We start from the raw sequence: 18,901 nt of genomic DNA, 5'->3' as shown, positions 1-18,901 counted from the left end.
GGAGCGGCGCGGAACCGCGCGGAGCCGCTCCCCCCCCGCCCCGAATCCTCTCCCCGTGCCCCGCCCGGCCGGCGGTGGCTCCGCAGCCCGTCCCGCAGCGCGCAGCCCCCCGCGGTGGCGCGTCGAGTTGCCTTTGATCTGCATCGGGGAGGCGGTGAAATCTCCCCCGAACTCGAACGGCTCAGCGGCCGCGGGAAAAGTTGCGGGGGGGGCGTTTAAAACACCCCCCACCCCCCCCCCGCGCCGCCCCCCCGCCTCTCGGCTGCTCCTGGAGAGCTGGAGGGGAAGATTTATTTACTTTGCCTTTCCCAATGTGTTAAATTTAGCAGGAGCTGGAGTCGCCCGTGCCTCTCTGCTGGGAAGGTTTCTTCTAGAAAAATCCTAAGTGTTTTAAAGTTGTTATCCCACGGAGCACTCGGTGCCAAGTTATGAATGACATTGCTCAAGATAAATGCTCAATGAGTTTCTTCTCCCACTTAGACGGGGCTTGTTGGTTTCACACAGTCTTTATTCCTTTGTAGGACCATGGTATTTCCAACCCTGCATTTATCATGTCCCAACCAGCATGAGGAACCACATCTCCAAGCATCCTCTCCCTGGAACGCAATGGGCCTGTGCCATCAGGAGAGCCTGAGCGATTGTACATCCAGACATCAAAAGAGAAGGTGTCTCGAATGGAAGGAATCTGGGTGAGTTATTTGCAGGAACTGTGGAAACAGCCCTGGCAGAAGCACCCCGATCTGGCCGCCTGGTCCAGGCCAGCAGGAAGGGTACCATGCTCTGCCCGGCTGGGTGGGCTCGGACCAGAGGGATGCAGGGGCTGTATGAAGGCACCGATTTCCTGATAATGGTCTTTACCTGGAAAACATCTTCCTCTCTTCTTTTTTTTTTCCCACACAACAAAAGAAACGCAACTCGGGAATGAGTCTGTCATTCGATCAAGTGAATTCAGTATAGAACTGTGAAGATTTTTCTTAACACAGCATCGCATTTGAGTGGATGTTTAGTAGTGATTTTCTGGTTTCTTCAGGTTTGACAGAAACTATTGGGTTTATTAATGTCATAATAAAGGTTTACAGTTCCCTCCTACTGTATGACTCCAGATTACCACCATGGACTGGATATATAGTAAAAAATGTTTCCTATAACACCACTATAATAAAGATATACTTCCTCTACATCACTGCACTAAGTATCAAATTGGGGGTTCAGAAAGGACAACGATGGACTGGTAAAGAGCCCGTGACCCTAAATCTGATCCCAATAAAAAATGGAGATAACTCTAGTCGACAGAGATTCACTGCTGCAAAAGCCGATGTGATTCCACTTTCTATAAAGACATAAGCAGGGTTGACAAAGAAAAAAAAATTGTTGTGATATTCATATACTGAAAAACACAACCAGGATCATTGGTAAATTTGGTCAGCATGACCCTAGATTCATATCCGTTCAGCATCAGAGTCAGATCAGGAACTGAATTACTTCTGTATCCTCATCTTATTGGAGAGGCTTAATCCCCAGGCTATCAAATTGTTTCTGTTCTCTCACTGGCCCAATGAATATTTAATTATTCTTACAAAGCAGAGCAGCTTCAGCAGGACAGATTCTCATCCCAGAATGTGCCGGCGGTTGGGCACTCTCAGAGGAGTTCAGAGACCCAAATTCAAATCCCCGTGCAATCAGGCAAAGAGGGGATTTCAACCTTAGTTTTACACATTCCACTTGGCAAGTAATTCCCAAGCCCCGTTGCCATCCCAAGCCCCTTTGCCATCCAGCCCTTTGCCTCCACACTTTCTATGCTTTTTTAAAAGCAATTTTAAATGCCACAATTAAAATGAACCATTCCTACAACTTTCCCCCTTTTTTTCAATTTGCTAAGAAATCTATAAATTTTCATTTAATTTTGGGTGGTTTTTTCACCTTTTTTCTTGCCAGAGGCCCGGTGACAAGGTTTATTTGCAAGCCCCTACCTGGTTTGGAGCAGCTGCTGGCAAGGTGCGGAGCCCTGGTCTGAGCATCCTGAACCCCTCCCATGAAAATGGTTCAAGCTCACTTTCACAGCTGTCGTCAAAGCAGCAGCACCCTTGAAACCACTGCATTCCATGCTGGCATCTGTTGAGAAATACCCAGTTTATAGCTAGAGATAAAGAAAGCAGGAAGGCAAGTTTGACATAAAAAAATGAAACACATACATAAATCTGTCTTTAAATGTAGCGCACACATATATAATTATTAATTCATCCCTCTCTATTATCTTCAAACCCAGCAATACACAGATTTCCTCCAGGCCCTGCTCTGTAAGTACATCTCTGTTCCACAGAGTTTTTCAACATGTGCCTAAATGCTTTGCTGCTCTATTGTCACAACACATCGTTTGTGTATCTCCTCCAGATATATGTACAGAGAGTTTATGTGGCTTCCCTACCCTCTGGTCCCGCAGCCGCTCTTGAGCAAAGAAAGCCCCGTAACCCTGCTGAGCCCCCCAGAGAAATGCAGAGTTCACCCATCCAAGGTCTCTTCCCAATGCCAGAACTTAAACTCACATTGTCATTTAAATAGATACATTCCAAGAGCGCTAATAACAAGGGAAGACTTCATAGGCTTTATTAAAATATTTAAGGCAAATGACACCAGCCTGTGTGCTAATTTAATAAAAATACATTTAATAATTTAATTTAATTATGGTAATTTAAGAATGCAATAAAAATACATTTTGAATCTATTATCAATCTTGTTTCCTCACAGATGCCTTTCCTTTTTATTCTGGGAAATTTTAATAGAAGCGCAAAGCCGAGAGTGCCAAAGTGCAGAGCTGTCCTCTCCAGGAGAGAACCAAGAGCCCTCCTGCAGCTCCGGATGATGTCTGTGTCTCGTCAGGTCGCTGGGGCAATTTGGATGCTGGATTCTCTGCTTGTTACCCCTTTTGGGGATGTCACTGTCCTATATAATACATGACACAGTTCCCATACTATACGCCAGCAGCTGCTGGTGAGAGGGAACCAGTACGGAGATGCAGCGCAGCCCCCTGAGCTCAGCATGGCTTGTCTGAAGATGGGATTTGCTGGTGCAGACAACCAACAGCTTCACAGCGTCCACCACCTCCTCCATCCAATTTCCCATCCGAGTCCCATGAGGCTGACACAGAGGCACCAAGCCCGCAGGGGGACGTGGTGGGCCCTGCCCCTCCGCTCGCTGCCACACTCCTCAAAGACACCAGAGCCTGCACGAACATACTCCTTTTTCACGTAGGGGAAAACAGATACATGTGCTCACTTTTCATGCCAACTAACTCGAGATGATGATTTAATTTTTCTCTTCTCTCTTCTGCCATGTGCACACACAGTGAACATAATTTTTAAAGTTTGATGACATTTTCAGGAAGGTATTACCCATAGCAATACTAACAATGATCTCTTTTCTCTTTGGAAAGTGGTTACACCAACCTGCTGTCTTTGGATATTATTCCATCCACATCTGACAGGGAGCATCCAGAATATTAGCACTTTGGCTTCAGTTTTCTCCAAACAATTTATGTTTAAAGCAGAGAACTGGCACAGACAATGTTATCTCAGGTAGTTCCACCCTGGCAGCGTTATAGGAAACCGATGGTTCAGCCTTACTATGGGAAATGCAGGCAGGACTACCAGCCTCTCTATAACATATAGATTTATTGGCATTCAATACTGAGAGCAAAACCCTATATATTTCTATATGTAGGCATAATTAATTTGAAAATGTTTCAGAATCAGTTTGAAATAACAAGTTACATAAAAATAGCACAGTTGTGTAAAGGCAAAAATAAAAACTTAATGACAGCTGGGATGTTCAGTGAGGACTGTGGGAGTTAGGCCCCCGATGGACAAAGCTGACTTTGAGAAATCCAGCCTCAGTAAGGATTTAAACTTTCTAAAGTCAGAAAGAAGAATGTCTTCAACACATAAAAGGACTGATCTGGTGGACTCCAAACGACCAGGCAGCATGGGGAGGATGACCTTAATTGTAGAGCAGCTGGTAACAGAATCAACCTTAAATTAAAGAACGTATCATATGCATAGACCTAATTAAGAGACATCGCATAATATCTAAGAGAAATGTGGCAAAACACTAAAGCCCCGGGAAAAGGCGTACAGCATGTTTGATCAGGGGGTTTATGTGCAGCTAAAAAGACCATACAAAATGGGAATCAACTTGTGCAGAGACCGGGTGCCCACAGCACCTCCACCCTCGCCAGCCCTCTGCACGGCAGGAACCAGACTGGCTGAGGTTTGACAGAGGTGGGCAAACACCTGAGCTCTCTGGATCTGCAAAAGAATACAGGCACATACAGGAAACTATTAAAGAGCTGGATTATTTCTTAAAAAGAGATAATGTTTCCAAAGCACACGGCACAATAAACTCATTCAGAAGAGAGTCAAATGTCACAGTGGATACAGCTGCAAGACAGTGTTGCTCTTTATTTACAGTAAAATATGTCAAATAGGGAACACAAAGGCATCGTCAGGATAAACATGGGACTGGAGCACACAAAGGCAGGCGGCATCCACAGTGCATCAGACAACCTGAATAAAAGCCCCGACTACAATACCAGCCCAGTTTCTATGGTGTTCTTGAGTTAATGCCTCCGAACACTTTACATAAATAAATAACTAGCATCCCCACATCCCAGTCATAAGAGAGGACCAACATAGCCTGAAAGTCGGGCTACAGGGCAGCAGAAACCAGAGCCTTCATGTGAAGAGCCGTTGGTGTGCCTGCGAGCAGGATCTGGCCACAGCGCCCGAGTTTACACTTTGGGAAGTTACAGTAAAAAGAGATGAGATGTTATCCAAGAGCACTGAAAAACAAAGGTAAAGTTTCATTGTGAAACACATTTTACTATGCGCAGGATTATAAGCCTGTTCCAACGGCACGCCATGCAGGCCATGTGCACCAGCATTAGCATTCATACATCTCTAATAAGCATGGTGATTTCAAATTCCTTTTCACTTGTGTACGGCACTTACTTCTATCAATCATTTTTCTTGTGTTAAAGAAGACATACACTAGTCTGAAATCAAGGCAGAATAAGTGGTGCAGTTAGTGACACTTTTTGAAAAATACTATCATACACTGGAGCTGAATTTAGCTCAAATATCACAAAATACCCATCTGTAGAGGAATTGCACACACACACCCCTGCACAGTTACAGGAAAACAATCATTACTGATAACAGTGCTAAAGATACAGGCCATGCAATACCCTACAAATACAAGCAGGTATTTTTCCCTTTCCATAGTTCACCAAGCAAAGTATTCATTTTGGCCTCCGCTCCAATTAGATGCTGCAGGAAACGGTGTGGGAGTCAGACAGAGGCTCTGCACTTCATGACAAAACCACCTTTAGCACAAATTTTCCAGGCTCTGCATCTGCCTTTTGAATATTCCCGTAAAGATAATTTACAGCATTATAATGTTACTTAATAACTTATAACGTTTAGTATAAGAAAGTATAACATTTCCATATTTTTAACACAGCTCAGAGAAAGTATCTCCCTGTGATCAACTTATTCTGCTTCCTTTTGTCCCCACTGCACATGGGTCTGTACTGCTTCTCAAGGGAGGACTTAAGGAAAAAAAATACATTCTCAATTTTAATTAGTTAGAAGAAGGTGAAGCCCTGGTGTACGGCAAGGTGTTCACTGGGGTGAGCTGGCCGATGGAGGTACATCAGGGTCTCCCTCCAGCTGCTGGCTCCAGCACAAGCCCCTAGCCCTCACCCGCTCCTCCACATCAGCTCCGACAAGGCAATTTCTGCAACGAGGATGGGTCACTGCATCTCTCTCCCCATGAGAGCAGTTCACTGTGCCCACTGAGACCCCTTCTTACCAGGGTTGCTATCAAAGAGCTCATTCACTTTCTGGGGCTTTGTTACTTGGGTGGAAGCCCCCCTTGTACTCAACAGGCATCTTCACTGCTGTCTGACCAGCAGCCACAGCAAAAAAACACGACATAGGATTTTTGATTTTATTTACACCTTTGCCAGCGTTGCTGACTAGGATAATATTGAGATACAGAGGCAGAAAGTCAGGCAAAATGGCAAGGGCAGTGGGCGAAGTGTGAAGAGGCCCGAGGAGAGGAGAGGAGAGGAGAGGAGAGGAGAGGAGAGGAGAGGAGAGGAGAGGAGAGGAGAGGAGAGGAGAGGAGAGGAGAGGAGAGGAGAGGAGAGCATCAGGAGCTCAGCGAGGGGCTCCAGGGCAAACCATGGCAGCCCCTTCAGGGCTGCTCATTCTCCACCAGTACAAAGCCGTTTAAGCGCACTCTTTAAGCTGAATGCTGTGTACTTTTACATAACTGAAGGAGAACAAATACCCCATTAGCAGATAATTAGCACTTGGACTCAGAGTACTTATTTAAGGTATTATGGATCGACCTCCTGCATTAGGAGTGATTCATGTCCCCCATATATTCAGGCATCCTTGTTCCTTTTTATGATTATAAATATGTGTGGCATGTATCTGTGCAACGTTTATGAGATGTCCAGAATTACACTCCGGAGACAGAAGATTTCTTTTTATCCAGCTAAAAGGTTTATCAATGTTAATAACAGTGGGCCCATCGCTTTTCCTTACACCTTGCAGTCAAGAAGTCCCACTCCCACTAGACCAGGGCCATCTCTAGAAGTGTAAGGTGGATTTCCAAAGCCGATAAATACACTTGGTCCCAGCAGGGTGTTAGGAAGTGCTGGGAGGCCTCAGGGCAAACTCACCCCGGGAACCGGACCTGGCAGCACCCACACCATGGAAACTGACTCAAAATGCCGTATCAAAGACTGCCAAACACGAGCCGGGCAGCAGCCATCTGGACTGGTCTCCTAACAGCAGCCAAAGAGCAACCTGTTGCCAGGGTCTAGGCTCTTACAAGCATTTTACAAGCACTGCTTGTCTAAAAATTCCTATATTTACAAAGGGTTCCACTCCACTGGTATATTCCCAGTAAAATAACAGTGAGAAGTGACCTCTCCCCACCTCTGTTTCCTCATAAACTGAACAAAAATAGTAATCCTTGATCACATTTCCAATCCTGCCAGCATCAGCCTGTCATCTACTACTGTTGCTGCGTCTTAAAAAAGCATGCACCCAGTAGAGATGCTTACCTTTTTTAACAAAACCTTCTCAACCCTCGAGATTGTCTCTACCATGAAAACCATGCCCAACAGCTTTGGTACCCAGTGGTATGAGGCTGGTGCTCACAACTGCAGTATAACGTGTTCCAGCTCAGCCCTGTTGCTGCCCAATGTCCCAGGGGAACAGCAGTGTCCCCTCTGCAACCCAGAGCTGCTCATGGGTCCAGGAAAGCAAAGTCCAAACAGAGGTTTAACATTAAACCAAGTGGCTTGAGAACAGGCAGCCAAACTGCTGCTGTCACCTCCTCTTCCAACTCCTTCCTACTGCACCGAAGAAAAGAAAACTGAAACACAAATCAAGTCCTGTTCTGCAAAATTAATAGTTTCCACTTGCTTCTTTTCTGTGTCTTTCATTCTATAACTATGCAAAAAGACACCGCATACTGCGTGGTGCTATTGATTAACAAACCCCACAGCTGCACCGACAGACCCCCAGGCAGTTTTGAAAGCAACATTTTAAAGAAAGTTTGTTCTTTAATATTGAGATATTTATGGTCCCCCCCCTCTGAATCGGTGTGATAACGTGAATGAGCTTGCAGTGGGGAGCAGGTGGCAGTATGAGAACATGCAGTTTTTATTCTTGTGAAAAACTTCTATAGAAACTAATAGGAAACTATCTCCTTGCTATTGAATAATGTGGGATGATGCCAAAAACCCAGGGAAAAGATCTCATTCTCTATTAAATTCAGTAAGATTTGTCAAGTAGTTTCTGCCCAGGTTTTTACAGATATCTCTCGGTTTCATCTCTCCACAGGGTTTTGGAAGAGTCACAGAATATTGCCCCATTATCAGCCCCACTGATGTCCTGTTTAAATCCTATGATTGGCAGTGTTTTTTCTTCTCTTATTAGGACTCCTTTCTCAGATAGAAAGGAATAAAGCTTATCAGCGATAAGGCTTATAGTCAGCTGGGCAAAATAGAAGAGGCCAGAGGATATCAGGAGAGCTGCGTTTGTTTACATTTTATTTTTACTTTTTTTTTTTTTAATCCTAAAGTACATTTTTAAATGCAGCAGTGCAAATTCTCAAAATATGTATAACAATACCATTTTAAAAATTGCCCTGCTCTTTGTTTATTTTATTTGGTTATCTTGCTACACTGACCAATATTATTGTTGCATCCTCCAACCAGGCACTGAACACCCAGGGTCCCAGTGCATGGCATTTCCCAGACGCAGGTACAAACATCCAAGAGTGTTACAAAATCCCACACCTGAAGCTTGCACACTTCTCCAGGCAACTACCACTACCACTACTCTCTTGGGGCGAGCCTCTGCCACAGGAGCAGCCTCCCGGGGACTGCTATGGGGCTTTCTTGGGTGGGCACTGCCACTAGGGGTCCTTGCCGTGTCCTGGTGTGGCATGGAACAGCAGCACCAGGGCAGTTGGAACACCAGGGCCCCCAGGGTGGTGGGCGCAGCGAGGCAGGCTCCGCCCGGTGGCAGTGGTGGCTGCAGTGCTGAGCGCCCATGCCTCCAGCTCCTGGGGGGAAACCGAGCCCAAAGTGGCCATCGGCTCGTGAGCCGTCTCCACTCGGGGAACAGCATGATGTTCCCCCCCACCACCCCCGAGGGGGGAAAAACGCACCCCCGTGAAGACATGCCGTGGGAAAGGAGCGCGGTGCATTTCTGAGGCCGTAGCCCCGGTGCCGTGCCCAGCCCCGGGGCGGCAGCTCGGGGGGCTCACCGCGGCGCAGCCGGGGGCGCGGAGGCCAGGCTGGGAGCAGCCGGACGGGCCACGAATTCCTGCCGGTGGCCGGCCCGGCGGGGCATAGCAACGGGAGCCGGGGGAGGAACAAGAAGCAGCGGGAGCTGTGAGAAAGCGAGTGGCGCCGCGGGGCGAGGCGGGGGCGGGCGGAGGGAGGGAGGGGGCGGGCGGCGAGGCCGGGGGTGCGCGGCCCCGGGTCCCCCGCTGTCGGCCGGGAACGCACAGCCTCTCTGAAAGGAGTTTTCCGCCATCCTAACTCACCGATTTGTGAACCGCTTTGATTCCTGCCAGCCCCCGCCTGGGCTGGGTCCCCTCGGCACAACCCACAGCCTCCCCCGAGCACAAAAGCGGCCTGAGTTCAAGCAGCACACATGCCTGCTGCTTTTAGGAAACCCAAATGTCACCGACGCGTTCCCAAGGAAAGCAGCCGAAGCCCAGAGCACGTGATGGTGCTGGCGGCAACGAGCGCCAGCCCGGCATCCGCCGCCAGCCCCGGCCCCACGGGGGGCTTCGCCTTCGCTTTGTGCATGGGGCAGCCATGGGGGCCCCACGCTCGGGCCGAGCCGGACGGGGAGCGGCGCTGCCGCCGAACCACCGAACGCGGCCCCGGAGAGCCCTTGTCCCACACGCACACTGGCTGCCGCCAGCCCCGCAGCGGGAGTCGGGGGCCGCCCGCTGCTCTCCCCACCGAATCCCACAGATTAACTCCCCCCCTCCCTTTTTGGGCTGCCAGTCTTTCACAACCCCGCTTTCTTGGCCAAGGATTTGTAACAGCATCACTCCCAGGCGCAGACCGCGGGGGCCGCGGCGCTGCTCCCCCTGCACACAGCTTTCTTTTGAAGCGCCGTGGCACCGGGGCAGCTCCCCTGCTCGGCGCAGCCATTGCTGTTGTGCAGCGGGTCCAGCTCCCGCGACAAAGCAGCCCTCGCTGGGGGCAGTCCCTGCTCTGCCGCTGGATTTCATGTCGGAAAAGATGTTTTACTGCACGTGAGTGGTCGTCCTCTGCGTGAAGAAAATGTTAATCAAACTGCAGAGAAGACACAATAGCTGCACAGATACATTAAATATCTAGTTACTATGCGATAAATAATTAATAAAGTTAATCTATTTGACCATACTCTGCTCAAGTCATACCCTTACAACAAATCAATAGCAATAAGACATAACATTTGTATGAGGCTTCGCTTTCTTCAAGTGCTGTGTGATGATTAATAACCAACGGCTGAGTACTCCCGATACCGCACAAGCCAGCAAAAACTTTGGGAAGTTTTGATTACATCAACGATTCTGCCTTTAGTTTGTGAAATGCTCCTGAAGTGCCCTGGCATATCTAGCAGGCACATAGGGTGGGGTTTCCCAATAAAGTTAGGGAAGCTACTTGCCGAGCTCCTGTTGACTTTCAGTGGAAATGAATTCCAGCCAAATTCAGGGCTTTCCAAAACCTCAGCATTCATATTTTGAAAGCTACATGTACATAGTGCCAGGTTTTTAACACTTTCCTAATTTTAGCCACAAACATGGTTCTCTCCTATATAAGAAAGAAAAAAGATGAAAGAACCTGGTTTAGGAACTGCGAAAGATTCCTTAATTGTATAAAGTTTGCAACACTTGCATAAAGTTTACAAAACCATCACTGCTATTTCTGTTTCAGCATTAGCAGACACCTGCACCTGAAAGAACTCTCGGCTTAAGGCTACCACAGGGCTGTGAGTCATTGCAGACTGCAGCACCAACCGTCCTGCTTTTCCTCTGGAGTTAAATTAAAATAGTTCCCAACACACAGCAGTTTGTTTCTTCTCCAGCAATTTGGAGATTTGCTTGCCGCAGGGTGAGGCATGGTATGTGGGGCTGGTGCTCCTGCCAGGCCACTTGCTTCCCTGGGTGGAGATGCACGCAGAGGCAGGAGCACCAGCCCCTTAGAGGCAGCGACTGACTGAAGCCATGACACTGAGCTTTCCTGCAGACCACCTCCTCCCAGATGGTCCAGGTTGCCCCCGGCCACAGCTGCCCCCAGGCTTTCAGTAGGGTCAGCCTGCCTGCCGGCTGCTGCCTCAGGTACCGCCACGGCAGGAGGGAAAACATGGATTGTCCCTCCGAGGGGCCCTGGCACCAGCCTTGGGATGTCCACAGAGGTCTGCCTGCTGTCTGTTTCAGGGGAGCCATGCGCCCCATCCAGCACCACCGCCCTGCCACGGTGCTCCTGTCTCACTCAGAGTGGCATCAGGGTGGGAGAGCTTGCCTTTTTGGGGCGTTTTTAGCTGTTACCTGCCCAGTGAATGCAGGATAAAGGCAGCCTGGCTGGATGGGAAGAGGTCAACTTCTCCTAATCCCCAGGCTGTTGCCCTGCTATAAGCCCATCCTTCCCCTCTGCAGTTAGCTCTGACACTGCACAGGAGCAGCCGTACTCACACACGGATGCCTGCCCTGCTGCAGCGTGTCCCGGCTGCGGCTCCATGCTCACATGGCGCAGATGGCCATCCCCAGCCCCGAGCGCCAGGGCCACGCTGGGGCGGCTGAACTAAAGAGCCACAGGAGGAAGAACGCAAGAGCTTTGTAGAAATATGTATTTTTACATCAGAGTTCTTTTTATATACAAAAAAAAATCCCACCCTGCTGTGTTAGGAGAAAAAAAAATCCTGTGGGCATTTCAGACCAACCTATTTTATTAATGCAAACTGCCAAATTCAACACGCGAGCCAGCCTGAAAAACAAGAGGCTGGGAAGGAGGAATGTATCCACGGTAAGCACTCGGCAGGCCCGTGGGTCACATTGCCCCTAGCTGGGGATCAGAAACAGAGGTAGGCAAGTGATAACAATGCAAAACAAAGATGTCTGTAATTTAGAGAGGGTTTTGCCAGCTCTGCCTGGGGCTGTACTGTACCTGCCTTCTACTTACTGGTCAAATGACCTGAGTGTTCCTGGGCAAAATAGTAACAGCAAGCAGTTTTGGATGTGGAAAATGTTCATGGCAACCGCTGTCTACATTTGCACACCTGAGTGCGTACACTCGAAACATGGCTCCACATTCCTGGCTGGACCTGGCTGCGACACTACGGGCTTACATGGGCAGTTCCTACCTGCCCCATATGGTGTTGGTGTGAAATAATTATTTAACAGTCCAGTGTACAATTTCAGGAGATTTCACACAATTTCAGAATAACTACATTTCAGAAAACGTCTGTAAAATGAACTCTCAAGAAAAGACATGTGGAAACTTTAAACCCCAACTCATTAAATATTCACGGTGATGTATTTGCTCAGCTCTCATCAGCATCCGAAGAGGGCTGATAAACGCTGCTGAGCAGTTCAAACAACAGGATGGGTCAAAGTAAAAAAGAAAATTAAATCCCAAGGTACCAGCAGCCATCACAGGGAATTAGTTGTCCAACAACAGGAAAAAAAAGGTTGGTATAAAAGGCTTTCCCAGAAAAAGACAACCGGCTTATTCTGACAGCTCGCTCTGGAGGTGCAGACACCGAAGGTCTCCCAGAAAGAGCCAGGCCTGCGGGTGCTCTCCCCAGGGACATGCAGCAAGAAGGCACCTGTCTGCCCTTGCAGGGTGCTCACATCCACCCCCCAGCTGAAGAAACTGAGTGCCTTTGAGGTCTCTGCCTCTCTAACAGCATCAGAGGTTGGTACAGACATGCATGCACGAAGGCTGCAGAGTTCTGTTTCACTACGAAACCACGCTGCAAAATCCTCTCACTATTTTTAGTTAGTAGAAAATATGCCCATGCAGGCAGGGCACAGAGGACCAGAGCAATACTGGCAGAGACGGGCGCTGGAGCAGAGGCAGAAATTAGGCTCTGGAGTCGACAGAAGCGTGACCGGGTTTTCAGTGAATATTGTATGGCCTCAGGGCACTGCTGCAGGACTCGGGCTCTGTGTCCATGTGAAGTGCAGTTACCTCTAAAAACTGTGCATTTGAGCATAAGTCGTGAGGAAAACAACGCTCTCGAATCACTCTGACTCAGTTTCACCACTGAGAAAATGGAGCTGATAACTGCTCCATCTCTCTGGGGAATGCTCCATAACTCGGGCTGTATTTGGGTCATAAGAGACTTCAAAGGTTCTTTGAGCAAAAGCACTAAACTGCTGCAAAATACGACAGGCACTGGTAGACAGTGACCTGGCAGTAAGGCATGCCAGAACTACAAAATTCTTCTAATCTTTCCTCCCCAGTCAATTCTGTTGGCTCTGCAATCACTTTTGCAGCTCTTCCTTGAGCTCTTCCCAGCTCTCAGTATTTTTTTTGTACACGATGGGATGCACAGACCCATCACGCTGTAATCCTGATGAGATCCCCACACAGCCAGGTGGTCTCAGAGAGGTGCCGGCCCTGCTGGCACCTCCTGCTCCCAGTCCCTGCGGGCTGTGATGATGAGCCGTGTTGTCCCTCAGGAGCCCAAGACTTCACCTCAGGAAGAAAAAAAATCCGAAAATGATGGAAGAGGCTTGGACACCATCAGAAACCAAGCCACGGAAACAGCTGGCAAGGAGTTAGTTACTAAATATTTTAAGACCAAATAAACCTGACGTTTGAGAAGGCTCCAGTCATTATTTTTGTTCAAATTACATGTGCATCCTCTGATATATACCTCCGCAGCCATAAACACTAAACATGAGAAGGGTAGAGAAAGAAAAATCGTGCTGAACAAGGGAGTTACATACTGTAGGAATGCAGGAGCCTGTGATCTGCATTATTTCTTTGCTTAAGGCCACCTAGCAACAGCGCATAGGTTAATCCTCCACAGACTGAACAGACAGCATCAGCCAACAGGAAAACAAAACATCTCTGCTAGAAAAAAAATCAGAACAAGAACTACCCATTTGCAAGAGGGTTGTAGGAACAGGCAGCAACAAATAAGAAAGAGGTATACATGATACTCCTGCAAAAGGAAGATTTCCCTGTAAATAGAGTTATTGTCCACCACGTTATTAAAAATACAAAAAGAGCTTTAGAACATTTACAGAAAACCTCTGCGGGAGCCGCAGGAGCCCTGCTCCACAGGGAGCTGGGGGGATGAGCTGGACCGTGGTCAAGGCTGGTTGCCATCTTAGAGAGCGCCTTTAAATGATAAATAGAGTGTCCTCTAAAACGATAAATAAATGTCTGGAACTGTAACCCTTCTGCCAGGGATTAGCAGCACCTGCAAGGGCAGGTTCAGATCTCCACGAGCATCTCTTAGATGTTAAGACGTATCATCACCTTAGAGCCATTGTTCGCAGTGGCTCAGCCCCTGCTTTGCAGCTCTGCCAGGCTCCCCTGCACCAGGACATTCTGCTAGAGGCCTGGAAATACAGAATTAACTCACCAGCAGATCTCCACCATGCTGGGGCTGCCCCACACAGCCACTGTGCCCTGGAGAAGACACCCTGTGGGGCTTGCCAGCCCCAACACCCGCTGCATTCTCAGCACCTGCGCTTTGGCAGCACGTGAGGTGGTCCTGGCAAAGCTGCAGCCCAGGAGCCGTGCTGTCCGCCCCGGCACTGCCCCTGCCTGTGCTGCCCCTCCTGCTCCACCAGGGATGGGATTTTGCAGGAAAATGCGGTGGGACGCCATCACTCCTTGCCAGCCTGCTGCAGCGTGCCTCCTGCCTTCCCCACTGCCCCAAGCTGAGTGTCACCTGCTGCTCACCAGTGCCAGCACAGCCGGCACTGTCCCCAGGGAACCTTCTGACCCAGCTTTTCCAAGGGGTCTTTGTGGCATGGCACACCTTCCCATGCTTGCTGAGGGATGGCGGCAAACGTGGTGCCGCGCATACCTGCGCGTCTGGGATGTGATTTATTAAGAGGTTTATTGTTGCTCCTTTTCTGCTGTTCACCAACAGATGGTAGCAGCACTGCTGCTGTCATGCCAGACCAGGAGCTGCTCGTGGGAGGAGACGACTTCTGCCGTGAAAGTTTTCCTACCTGATGGAAAGTCATGCTTGCCTGTACCCTCGCACTTCACTAGCTGCACTTCCAGAGCCAGCTTGGAGAGCAAAGCAAGTATCTCCCAGCACAGCATACTCTCAAGTCAAGGCTCTAGGGAAGGACATGGGCAGCTGATGGGGTTACAGCTCCGTTCACAAAGGCCGGTAAACCAAAACATGTTCAACTGCACCAGTGACGCCTGGGCTGGATGCCCCAAACCGTGACTCCTGGGCTGTCTGGGGTTGCAGCAGCGCACCCTGCCTGGCTCTGCCCCCAGCACGCCGTTCCTAAACAGTGAGCAACACTCAGCTTGGGGACGGGCACTAGCAAGTCCCAAATTAATTACTTCATTTATTATTTACAAATCTAATTATTGGGCAAAATCAGAGCATTTCCTGCCACTGGCTGCACTGGCCGCTCACACCGGACGGGGCCCCGAGCTGCTCACTGCCTTTGCTGGGCGAGCACTGAAGCCAGCTGGAGCTTTGCCTAAGCGAGGTCTGGCTAAGACGGAGCTAAGTACAGACCTCAGAATTTGGTCTGCGGCGAAGCTGCTCTGCGGAGGAAAAACAAACAAACAACAACTCTGCTCTAGAGGCTTCCCCTAATTCTGTAAAGTGCTCTGAGGCTTAGGAGCAGCTCTGTGTAATCAATAACACCATTAACAAAAAGGTGGCCAAATGGCAGCTACCTCTGATTAAAATAGAGCCCTCGGTGTATTGCAGTGAACAGCCATGTAGCCATTTCTCTGATCAGAAGCAGGTCTTTCCTAGTGTCATATAATTCATGTTAAAATCACAGCAATAAGGCAGACTTCCTTGCAGCTGTTCAGGAGTCTTTGGAGGCTGCCGTTATACTTCACCTTTTTAATGCTTTATGTATTACAGCTTTATTTTCACCTAAGGCTGTGATCCTAAGCTTCCTCACAGCCTTATCTACAACTCATATTTCAAAGCCTAATTTTCCTGCCCCCAAACGTAGAATAAAATAGCTTGCAAAAAGGGCTGCAAGGAAGCTGCAAGTTCTGCGGTTTTACAGCCCTTCTCCATTGGATCTGTATAGGTATTATTCCTCACGGAGCCAAAACTTCCTGGAGAAGTACTGTAGCTAGAAGATATTTCTTGACCTCGCGTAACACTCTGTCCACCCCAGCTGGTGGAGAGATTATGAAATTTTAATTGGACTGAGAGCAAGATATCACTATAATTGGAGCCCAAGTGCCTGCACAAGCCTGAGAGCTAGGACTTGCTGGAAATCCTCGACAGCCGCCAGCAGCCCCAGTGCCCGAACATGCCTGTGCCCCTGCGTGGAGGCGATACGCTTCCTCCTCTCCGCCTGTGCTGCAGCCACTGGATCCCTTCCAGAAATAAAAGGCTTTGCAAAGGAAGGATGCTCAGGCCCATCCAGGTTTCCATCTCCCCTGTGCTGGAATGAGCAGCAGCATAAGGGACAACGAGAATATCCCAGCTCATCCCAGCATGAGCTGGTGTCTGCCCTTGGGAGCACACACTCCTCATCACAAAATGACTCTCTGCTGCAGCACTGGCAGCAGTCTCTCGCTCCGCTGAGCTGCAGACCCCTTCTCCAGTGCCTGGCTGGCTGGACAAGCCTGCCATGGCTGTGTGTGCATGGCGGCCCTGTGGTGGGCACAGCTCGCCCCACAGCGTGGCATTACATGTCTAGGCACCAGCTGGTTTTGTACCATCATCTGGTAGGACATAAACCAAGCACTGACTTCCACCACCTCCAAAAGGTTGGCAGGGGCCATTGGTTGGAAAAGACAGGCATGCTGGAGGAATGCAAATGGTGGGATTATTTATTATTCACATAGATGCTCAGCCTGTAGTGTGTCGCCTGCCTCCATGTAATTGTACAAATCACTCAGCTGAGTCAGTGATCTAACTGTAGACCCCACAGCTCAGGGACTCAACTGATCCCAGAAGGACTGTGTTCAAACATTCATGCCCAGATGACACTTGCTCCCATGCATACTTTTAAAATCTTTGGCAGACATGATGAGAGATCATTCTGCGTACGTCACATATAAAATAAGATCTCAGTTTTACCAGGAAGCCCACATTGAAGAAGCTTCAGGAAAACAAGGCACCACTACAAAATAACAGTCTGAATGCTTAGTCTTCATCTAAAGGTCAAAGCAAACCTCCCTTGCATAACACGCTTTTTTTTCCTTGGTAAATACAAATCCAAGCTCTGAGGTAGCCAAGTGCTCCCCCTTCTTAATAGCCATCTGCTAATAGAGCGGCATGCAGCTCTCCCCGCTCTGGCCATCCCTGCTGCAAAGGGCTTATTGCGTTACTGCTGCTCTGAGAAATCTTGACTCCTGACATCGGCACTACGAAGGCAGATGTTGGCGAAGCACTGTCATTTTACAGTGCAGCTCAGCAAAATCTTTGACTTCACCTCTACCGGTGATGCCATAAAACCTCAATGGGCAAATGGCCCCATGTCAGGGTAAGGAACTGACTTTGCCAAGTGATTTCATTGGCAATGGTCTTCATTTATGTCAGTGTGAGGGACAGGAGACCAGGACTTCTCCAATCCTCTGTCGTTGCTGTACAGTACAAGTGTCGTTGCCCCACTCCTCCTTGCTGTCTGGTCTGTGCTATTCATGGGATGGGTGCTGCTGTGGGAAGGCTCTGACATTACTGACGGGCCATGCAGGTCATTCACTGTCCTAAGAAAAGGAGTATTTTTGAAAATATAACAATGAACCAAGGAAGCAGAAGGACAATTTAAAGTGGTTGCATTGGGCAGAGGCATCCTAGGGGACACCTGAGCAAGCTTTAAGCTACAAACTACTGTTTTGAAACTGCTGGGCAAGTTCCTTGCCCTTACTAAAGGCAGTGGCATGACTGGGGTTTGCTTTGTTCAGGTCTCCAGCACCAGTGTTGGACCATGCTTGGGGACTAAGGATGAAATTTAATTTGGTTTAGAGGCCTTATCTCCTTCAGCATCAGGATTGCTGCACAGAAAAAATAATCTTAAAAAATAGGCACTTGAAGGATGGGCTCTTTGAGATATAGCATTCATTGAGGCAGAGCTGGGAGCAGCATGTGTGACACCAAGGGATGTCCCATCCCATTTAGTGTTGGCCTCCTCCCCACATTCTCTCACCTTCCCTCGGTCCACATCTCCCACCAAATCCCAGCAGAGCTGCAAACCCGTGTCCCCATGCCAGGCATGGCCGGGCCACACTCTGCCCAATGCCTGCAGACAGCCTCCAGCGCACCTGCATGGCAACCACTGAGGGAAAGCAAACAAAATAACCAGCACGAAAACACTTCACATTTTCGTACCAGTTTTCATCTGAACAAAGCATTTTGCAAGCTATGCTGAATTCAATTAACCAAGTCTTCATTTCTTAATTCATTAAGAAACAGAGTCTGCTTTATGATCTCATAATTGAAATCAAGTTGTAAGATATTGACTATATTCACTTTTTCCTCTTTTGTGAGAAAATTAATAAAAAGGGATATTAAAAACCTCAATCTGTATTGAGCGGGAAAGGAAGGAAATGCACTTCTTTGTTATAATAAGCTATCTATATTTCTGCTTAAACATTTTCCAATTGTGCCATCCAGCAATTGTGCTCTGCGAATCTGAAGCCAGAATGAGGTCCCTGCCCCAGGAGCACAGTGTGTCATTTGGGAAGGAAGTAGCCTGGAAGCTCTGATCTGCAGCCAGCACTCATCCCACAGTGACAGGGTGGCCCAGGAACGGACCTGCCCAAGCAACCGGGGACCAAAGTCAAACAGTACCAACCCCCCAGTTAGCATAAATAATTGGTTTTCCAACATGGAGGCCTCCACGGTGACTTTCCCATCGAGGAACCATGTGCTACTAAGAAAATTAAAGGTTGAAGGTTCATTACTGGGACAAGTAGAGCACGAACTTTTGCAAAATGCCTCATCGATTAGCATCATCTCTTGACCTAAATGAGAAACTCTAAGGAGAGCTGATAGGAAATTGATTCCTGCTGGGGTTTATTGCTATTAAGTATTATTATTATTGATTTTGGCTCATTATTTTTCTTTATTTAAAAAAAAAAAAAAAAGAGGAGGAAAGAAAGAAGTTCAATGGGCTTTCCATCAGCCTG

The 18,901-nt window shown here is 48.4% G+C and overlaps 1 protein-coding gene across 1 annotated transcript in view; it reads right to left on the bottom strand.

Moving 5' to 3' along the window:
• Positions 1-18,901, bottom strand: part of ZNF423 (zinc finger protein 423) — a 274,882-nt gene that overhangs the window by 235,335 nt on the left and 20,646 nt on the right. The window lies entirely within an intron of this gene.

Source organism: Rissa tridactyla, chromosome 4 (genome assembly GCF_028500815.1).
Source record: "Rissa tridactyla isolate bRisTri1 chromosome 4, bRisTri1.patW.cur.20221130, whole genome shotgun sequence".
Classification (NCBI taxonomy): domain Eukaryota; kingdom Metazoa; phylum Chordata; class Aves; order Charadriiformes; family Laridae; genus Rissa; species Rissa tridactyla.
This window is presented reverse-complemented; position numbering and strand designations above follow the sequence as displayed.